The sequence below is a fragment of the Macrotis lagotis genome, chromosome X, assembly GCF_037893015.1.
Source record: "Macrotis lagotis isolate mMagLag1 chromosome X, bilby.v1.9.chrom.fasta, whole genome shotgun sequence".
Lineage (NCBI taxonomy): Eukaryota > Metazoa > Chordata > Mammalia > Peramelemorphia > Peramelidae > Macrotis > Macrotis lagotis.
This window is the reverse complement of record NC_133666.1, coordinates 546,760,864-546,770,435: the sequence shown is the minus strand read 5'-3', so window position 1 is coordinate 546,770,435 and position 9,572 is coordinate 546,760,864.

The following is a 9,572-nucleotide window of genomic DNA, read 5'->3' as shown; positions in this document are numbered from 1 at the left end:
CTCAGATACACTGTGACCTGGGAAGGACCTTAGCTCACAAAAACCAAGGTCTCCCATTGCATCTGGGGTCATCTCCAGGTCTGACCACTAGACTCAGAGGACACTGGAGGAGACAGTGAAGCGGATGATTTTGCACCACACTACCTAACTTAAATCTAATTCACTTGGAAGCCGAGACATCACCCTCCTGATGTCACTGATCCTCTTCAGGAATGAAGAACAAGCAACAATAATTAATGATTACAGAGGAAGACTGGAGATAGAGAAATGAGCTGAATGGGGATCGCTTAGTCTAATTTCCAGTGAATCAGTGGTGCAGCAGTAGCAAAAGGGGATTGAGTCAGTTTGCCAGGCAGAAGGAAGCAAGTGATTCAGGAAACCAATTCCTTCACCAATCTTTGGTTTTACTTTGACTAAACTGGAACATAACTCAGGAAAGGAACACTTAGCTTTGCACAGTGGCAGCATCATAGAAAAGGAAGACTGCTGGAAAATATTGGTAGGATCAAAGATGTAGAGTTGGAAGAGCTCTTAAGAGCCATATAGTCCACCTCATTAATTTTAGCAATGAGGAAATTGAGGCCCAGAGATTTTAATTTATCTTGGATCATGCAGGGGGTAAATATTGAGCTAAAATGTAACCTCCAGTCCTCAGATTGCAAGGCTAGCATTCTTTCTATTATACTGTGAAGGGGCTACTTCTATTTACCTAATTCCTTAAAAAACTTCATTTTTGTTTAATGATTTTTGTAAGTCTTACTGCTTGCAGTTGGAGTAGAGCAGTAGAGATCCCTTGGGTAGATGAGCCAAATCCATGCATTCCCAGGGAGTGAACTCTAGGTGGGGGTTGAGCTATTACTGGGATATTGTTGAAGATCACATAGATCAAATCCAGTCCCTATGAGACTGAAATGGAGAACTAGAGCCATAGAATGCAAAAGCAATTGGGCTTTATAGCTTTGTCTGTGAAGAGAAAGGAAGAGTCACAGAATACAAAAACAATTGACAGATAGTTTTGTGTGTGCAGAGAAAAGAATGCATATGTCATGATTTTTCTAAATTATGTGAACATCGGTTAGCAATTTTTAAATGACCACTACTGGGATATCTTTGAAAGAATTGCCTCAAATTAATATTTAGCATTATCACCATAAAATTTATATTGATTAAATATGCCTCCTTTGATGGGTGTTTTTCTATCACATAACATTTCCATGCCCTTTTCTCTAGTCATTGTAGGACATTCCATTCCATAATAAATAGCAATGACATGGGGATAATGCTATATGTTAGAAAGTTAGTGATTGCTAAAAGATATCTAGAAATAAGAATAAAAAAGCAGGACAATTATGGTATGCATATGAGTACTCTCATGTTGATGTGTGGTATAAGACAGGTTGGGAGGAATTGATTTTCAATTGTCTTGTATTGTTGTTGGAAAAATGTGAGAGAAAGAGAAGAATCCCAAGCAAATTCATTCTTTCCAAAGCAAATGAACATATTGGACACCTTAAAAAGCACAATCACTTTATATATACACCTTGAATTTATTTAATCGCATACAAATTGTAATCACATCTTCTCCTGGAATGTAAAGTCTTTCATAACCAGACTATTTTATTCTGGTCTTTGTATCTCTGGCACTTTGCACAGGATTGGCACACAGTAGGGACTTAATCAACGTTTGTGAAATGGATTGAATTAGCTCTCAGGGAAAGGTTCATCTTATTTTGTTTCTGCCCTTTCTCTTTATTTTCAATGTGTTCTTTCCTTCCAACAAAAAGGAGATTTAGAAGGAAAAAGATTGTCATCATAAAAGATATGAGGAAAACATATTGTGTCATTTACCTCAGAAAGGCTTCAAAAAGGGGAATTATTTTTATCTTCTTAACCAAGAAATTGATTCTGACTCTGTCTCTGTGGATCCCCCCTGATACCTTTTCTACTTTGTGGAAATAGCTTTAAAATTTTTTTCATGTAGGCAAACAATGTGTGGGAGTGAGATTGGGGCATGAGGGAGTAGGAAGAATGATGGAATCATCAAATCTCAGAATTGGAAGGGACCTTTGAGGCCATCTAGTCCAAACTGGGCCTATTTCTATAAGATTATTTTCTACAATGTTTGAGAAGGCTCTGGAAAGTTGGGGAACCTACTAACTTCTGCAGCAATTCACTCCACTTCAGGATAATTCTGTTAATTTTTTTCCTCAGAGTTGAGTATTCACTCTGCATTTTCTCTCATTTGTGCCTAATTCAGCTGTCTAGGGACCAAACAGTACAAGTCAGACCCCTATTTCACAGGATAGCCCCATCAAACACTTAAAGGAGCTATTATGTCTCTCCTAAGATTTGAAAAAGAAAAAAAATTATAGGAGGAATTTAATCTAAAAAAGAACTGAGGACTCAGGTAATATCTCTCTGGTGCAGTTAGGTGGTACAGTGAGTAAAACTCCAGACTTAGAATCTTAAGATTCATCTTTTTGAGTTCAAATATGACCTCAGACACTTGCTAGTTGTGTCTCCCTGGGCAAGTCACTTATATCTGTTTGTCTTGGTTTTCTTATCTGTAAAATAATTTGGAGGAGGTGTTATTGTCAAGAAAACCCCAAATAGACTCACAAAGAGTCAATCATGGCTACCCCCCACCAATGTTTCTTTATATCTTAGCTCTTCTCACATCTCTTGAGATTCTGTCCCTCCCTGAATCCTTTTCTCTACATCCTATTTCCACACACACATAGTCTCTTGTTTCTTTATAAGACTGACATTTCTTAAGTAACTGATAAGTAGAATTGCAATTATCCAATAATTAAGTTATATTTTAGTGAGAAAATGGGACAGTGGAAAGAATACTGATTTGAATTGGTTTCCCAGTTCCAGCACTGAATAACCTTGTGATATTGGAAAAGTCTTTTAAACACTTTGAGCTTGTTTCTTGACATGTAAGACAAGTCTTTTACTACTAACATCACAAAATTGTTAGAGAAAAAATACTATATAATTTGATTGATTAAACTGAGTCATTATTACAAATTAAAGCTATGTTGTATGATGAATATAAGGTCTCCATTATTTTTCCAATTTCCTTTATATATAAGATGTGTAACATGGTTTCCTGCTGCAATTTCTACCTATAGACAGCAGATGCTGCTGGATTACTATCAATATAGGCTCCTTCTAATATCTGTGTTTAATCAGAAAATTCTGGGCTGATTCACCTCAACGTTAAAGAATTTTACATTTTAAGTTGTTCATAAGCACTATTAGGAATGGTAGATATATTATGTGTTAAATATTTCCCCATTATGATCATCTGGAGAAGGTGTTTTTTAAAAATTCTGATGCTAGTAGTAATATATTAGATTACTAAATTACAGATCTTTCATAAATTATACATGGAAATCATAAATCATATATGGAATATGTCAGGTTTTGAGATCTTAAAAATGAGATTTTATCTTGGTAACAGAATGCCCTCAGTAAAGTCTTCAAGTTTCTGTTCTGACTTTGAAAAGATTCAGGGCCTTTATTATTTCTTAATAAACATTTAAATTTTAACATCTTTGTATTTCCCCCAATCCTTTCTAAGTTATTCTTTTCCACTCCTTATGATGTAGCAGGTATTGGAGATGCTGTGTTTTGGAAATAGATTGTTCTTTTCTCTGGTTGTTGGAATTTTCTTATATAATTACATTGATTTTCCATCCAGTAACAGTAGATGACGATTATCATAAAAGGGAGCAGAGTAGATACATGATTGTATATGAATCAGCCCCAAGAAATGCAAATTCTGTATGTACACTGCCATTTGAACTTCAGATTTCAAAGATCATTAAATCAGATGGTATCTCAGATTATTCAACAAATCGTTAAGTATTTATTAAGTGTCTTTTGCATGTGAAATGCTAGGGTTGCAAAATCCAAAACCAAATTAAAAACAATCTTTGTTCTCAAGGACTTTATATTCCCCTGGAGGACTTAACATGTATATAGAAATGGGAAATGAATCTATGTTTTCACTCTTAGAGAGAATTCCCTCTACCAGTGGAGGTTGGCACCTGTCTTCCACTTACAGTCTTAGAAAAGTTCTTGGAGCCCTGAGAAGGTAGGTGATTTTTCTGAGATCACATAGACATTCTGTGTCGAAACATGGATTTAAAATCTAGGTATTCTCTACCTGTTGTGTTTCTCAATATGTAACAGATATGTAAATGAAAAATGAATAGGGGCGACTAGGTGGCTCAGTGGATAGAGCACTAGCCCTGGAGTCAGGAGTACTGAGTTCAAATCCAACCTCAGACACTTAATAATTACCTAGCTGTGTGGCCTTGGGCAGGCCATTTAACCCAGTTTGCCTTGCAAAAACCTAAAAAAAAAAACAAACAAGAAACGGCGGCGGCTAGGTGGCGTAGTGGATAAAGCACCGGCCTTGGAGTCAGGAGTACCTGGGTTCAAATCTGGTCTTAGACACTTAAAAATTACCTAGCTGTGTGGCCTTGGGCAAGCCACTTAACCCCCACTTGCCTTGCAAAAAAAAAAAACCCTAAAAAAAATGAATAAACATTAATTGGTAGAAGTTAGTATACTACTGATGTTTAAGTAAAGCAATTTTATCAATAATATATTTTTATATCCCCATATAATGTTAGTATCTTAAATAGAAAATATTTATTTTATTTGTATATTAAAAATATTTCCTGTGACTTTTTTTTGTACCGGTTATGCCCTTGCATTGGTTCTATTATATAGAACTAAGACAAGTAAGTGAAAATTCAGTCCATAAATTTAGGATAAAAAGGATTTAATTTCCACTAGAAATTTCTGATCAGTTTCTACAAAACCATGACTCCAAAATGCTTTCCATAGAAAAAGATGTTTTTACCCTTAAAGCATCATCATCTTTATGAATCAATGGTTTAAAAAAATAGAGCTTTAGAATCACATAGGCATCTCCTAAATGATTTTTGAGATGATGTTACCAGGAACTCAAAGCATTTTTATATGTCTCAGCATATTAAAAAATCATAAGTGTAAAGATACTGCCTACCTTCTCTCTCCCTCCTTTGGATTTGATAAGGATAAAGAATCCAGGGAATAAAATTAGTTAAGTTAATGATCCTTAAAGGTCTCTCTCCCAGTCTAAAGATTCCTTGCTTTTAGCTCTACCTTCCTTCCCAGTCCTCAAATTAGTAGCACACATTACAGATGGGATTTCATCCTTATTTGGAATTTGATTTTAATAGTTAGCTTGGGTTGAATTGCTGGGTATAAAGAATGTTGGACCTGGAGACAAGAGACATGGCTCAAGTCAACAAGCATTTATTCAGCCCTTAACTGTATAACAGCTACTGTTTTGGGAGTCCAAAGTCAGACACCAAATCTTAATTAGCTGTTAGATTGTGGGTATATTCTTTAAGAACCCAGTCTCAGTTTCTTTCTCTAAGAAATGAAGATTATTACAATTGACCTTTGCAAAATGTTTTCAGGATCATAATGCTCTTCACATACATCCTTTTAATTGAGATGCACAATGTTCCAGTTCCTTAGGGATATATCCCATTTTATAGATAAGAAAGACTGAAACTTAGAGTGGTAAAGTGACTTGCACACTTGGTGACAGGTATGGAACCTATATACTTGTCTTCTTATTTCCACATTTATTACTTTCTCCATTCTGTTTACCCAGTGTGTCTTGTTGTTTGAAGAAAATACTTTGAAAAATTTAAAGTGGTATATATGCATTGTTATTATTATTATTGACCTCCAGTTTACAGTAGCAACACATGCTTGCAGAGCTTGTAGAAAAAAAAGAAAAGCTGTTTCATCAAAATCAAATTATTTCTCAATACCTTGAATTCTTTTACATGTGTCTCTACTTCTGATATTACACAAAGATGCTTTTGCCCCTTTTCCATGATTAAAGTTAGAAATTCAAAGTGGCAACAGCAATTTCTTAACTTCATCCCGACCCTGCAATATTTGCAGGCTGACAGCACTCGCAGCAAATCCACCATTTAGAATTCAAACTTACTAAGTGAGAAATCATCTGTAAGAGCCAGAATACACAGAGCAGCAGTTGCAACAATATCCTCCTACAACACTTCAGAAAGAACATCGCAAACACATTGCCAGAAGTATTAATTCTTCTAGAAGAAAAACACAAGAAGAAAATGTTCATGGAGTGTTAATACACTGAATGTTTTTGGGAATCACTTCCCTCAGTGGCAGAGTGTTGGTGAATTTCACCGTTAAAGCATTGGGATTCTGACTAATCATAAGAGGTTTAACTGTGATGAACATTATGCTTAAAATTTAAAATTTTGAAATTAAAGTAAATGTCCTCTTCTCCCTTTCCTACTCTCTTTTTATATCCTAGGAGCTGCTTTCAGAAGCTTGCCCAAATTCTGGGACCTAGTTTCAGAAACTGGATTGATTAATAATACTTTTCTGTCCTTACTTTATACAACTTCCCAAACATGAATTGACCACCTTCCTAACATTTCTATTCCTTTCATTGGTTTTCTTCCTTTCCCCTAGAAAACTTGGCATCACTGCGGATTTCTTCTTATCTCTTCCAAGGAGTCACTAAATAAATTCTTCTTCTAGCATGACTTCTACAATCTAGATCATAAGAAAACCTTCCAGCTTCTCCCCACTTTGGTTTAATCTGTAAAACAACACCAGATTAATCTTTCAAGGACTGCTCCCACTTAAGAACCTGTAAGAATTTCCTTTAGTTCAAGGGTCAGCTTCATCAATGCCTAATTAGGTATTCAAGACTTTTTTTTATCCCGAATGCTCCTCTTATCTATTTGACATTGACTCCCATGATCCCCCAACATGATCCTCTAAGATCATGCTCCTTAGTTTTCAGCAAGTATACTATATGCATTCCCATTCGCTAAACCTTTATTAATCCTATCTCCTTAATCTAAAATGCCTCTCCCTCCTCTTCACTTCCCAAATCTTATCATTTTTCAAAAACCAACTCAATTTCCATGTCCTCTACAAAGCTTTCTTAGAATTATACCGCCCACGCTGATTTCTCCATTCTCTGGACTTCTCTGGTGTGAACCACCCAATTTAGTACTTTTTATCTTATTTTGCCTGGCATTGTTCTGTAATTCTTTCAAGCATTATAGTAATTTATTTCAATAAAAACTCACATTTGTGTAGTTGTTATAATCTGGTTCTGGATCACAAGAAACAGAAACATAGTTTCACTCATCTCCAGTCTAAGTACAATTGTTATGAATAGCATTCAAACCCTTTGTGGTATACTCCCAAAGATATGAGGATACTTTCTCTTCAACACCAGCATGGGTCCCAGATTTTTTCTAGTTTTGGAAAAGAAATAAGCCTATGTAATCTTTGGTTAGGAAATCAACCTTGCTAGAACTGAGAAACTGAATTCACTCTGTATAACTCATGCAAATTTAGAAGCATCATGATCTTGTGGATAGCCTGCTGGATGTGCATTACTGAAAACTTGGGTTCAGATCCTGCCTCAGACATTTCTTATCTATAAGAACTTGGAAAAATGACTTAACCTCTTTGTGATTTAATTTTCTCACTGGTTAAAATAAGTAAGTTAGACTTGATGACTTCTAAAATCACTTCCACCTCTGAATCCATGATCCTGCTCTGTCTTCCCATGTTTCTCTGATTTCTTCATGCTTCATTTGTTACAGTACAATAATTTTCCATTGCATTCACATACTATAATTTTTTTAGCCTTTGCTCAATTGATGGGAGGAAGCTAAAGGTTTAATGGATGTAGCACTGGGCTTGGAGACAAGAAGACCTGTTTTTAAATCCAGCCTCAGCTTCTTAACCTGAGGAAGTCACAGCCTTCATTTGCCTTAGTTTCGTGAATGTAAACTTGATATAACAATAGCTCCTACCTTACAGAGTTGTTCAGGGGGTTCAAGTGACAATACAGTGCCTGACACAGAATAGGAATCATATAAATATTTTTCTCTTCTCTTCTCTTCTGCTAATGGACATTCCCTTTATTTCTAGTTCTTTGCCACCAAAAAAGTCTTGTTTTATTTTGGTACATGTGGGACCTTTCTTTCTGACTTTAACCACCTTGGAGTATTTGCCTAAGCAGATGAGGTCAGAGAATATGGACAATTTAGAAATTTTCTCATATAATTCTGGATGATTTTTCAGAATTTTGTATTAATTCAGAACTCAAGTGATAGTGTATTCATGAACCTATCTTCTCAAAGTTCCTCCAACATTAACTGTTTCTGCCTGTTTTTATTTTTGCCAGTTTTCTGGGTATAAAGTGAAAGTCCAGAGTTGTTTTAATTTGCCTTCTTCTTACAAATGATGCAGCTTTCATATGATAAAGGAGAGCATTTTCTACCTTGGACCATAGGACATATCCAATGTAGTCTAAGGGAAGACAATCTCTACAATAGATTTGGATTAGGTAAAGCATTAACAAAAGAAAAAAAGTTTTTAACCATTTCTTACAGAAGACACCATTTATAAATGGATTCTGATAATATTAAAAATATCAGGAATTGATGTTCAGTGCTTCACAAAATACCATTTCACAATGACTTGGTGGGCTAAGTAACACTATCATGTTATTTGTCTTTTGAAGAGGATCTTGACAGAAAGATGGTGATGCTATGACTTGCAAGTGAATTGGATTCAAATGAGGAAGAGCTATGTAAAGACATCAGTTTTACTTTCTCCTCTGGAGTTTTCTGGGTCCAATGGAAAAGATAGATCATAATAAATAGAATGCTCATTCTTTTTAGGGCAAAAGATGCCTCACTTTTCCATATTTATCCCCAGCTCTTAGAACAGTGTCCAATACCTAGTAAGTACCTAACAAACAGAAGGCATGATCTTTCCCAGTGATACCTGTTATATAATAGCATTTAGCATTTATATTTTATATTGTGGTTTGAAAACACTTTAAAAATATTATCTCATTTTGACCTCACAACAATCCTGGGAGATAGGTGTTATCATCCTCATTCATCATTTTATAAATGATGAAACTAATGCAGAGAAAGGTTAAATGACTTGCTCTGGATCACACAGATAGTAAGAGGTTGAGGGTATAATTGTATTCAGGTCCAACACTCTATCTGTTATGTCACCTAGTCACCTTTGTTATATTTAATATGAGTGTATCTGATATTCACTTCTTTCCTTATCTATTCAATCAACAAAATGAAAGAGATCCTAAAATAAATAAGACAGTATTTAAAGTCAAGATGTTTATCATCTATTTGTCTTGGTAATTAATCTAAAAGAGGCTATGTGGCCTTGGGCAACTCATTTCAACTTCTTAGGCCTAAAATGAGATGCTGAGATTAGATGATTTCTATTTCTAAAATTCAGAATTGGCCTTATTAGGTGGCAATTCCAGAGAATCTGAGAAATTCTTCCTCATGAAGCCCTTCATGGCACTCCAGTGTCCTTTAATTTCTCAATTAATAGGACCTTTAGATATTTCACTTCTGTTGTTGTTGTTCAGATGTTCAGACATGGTCAACTCTTTGTGGCCCCATGGACTCTACATGCCAATACTGTCTATGGAGTTT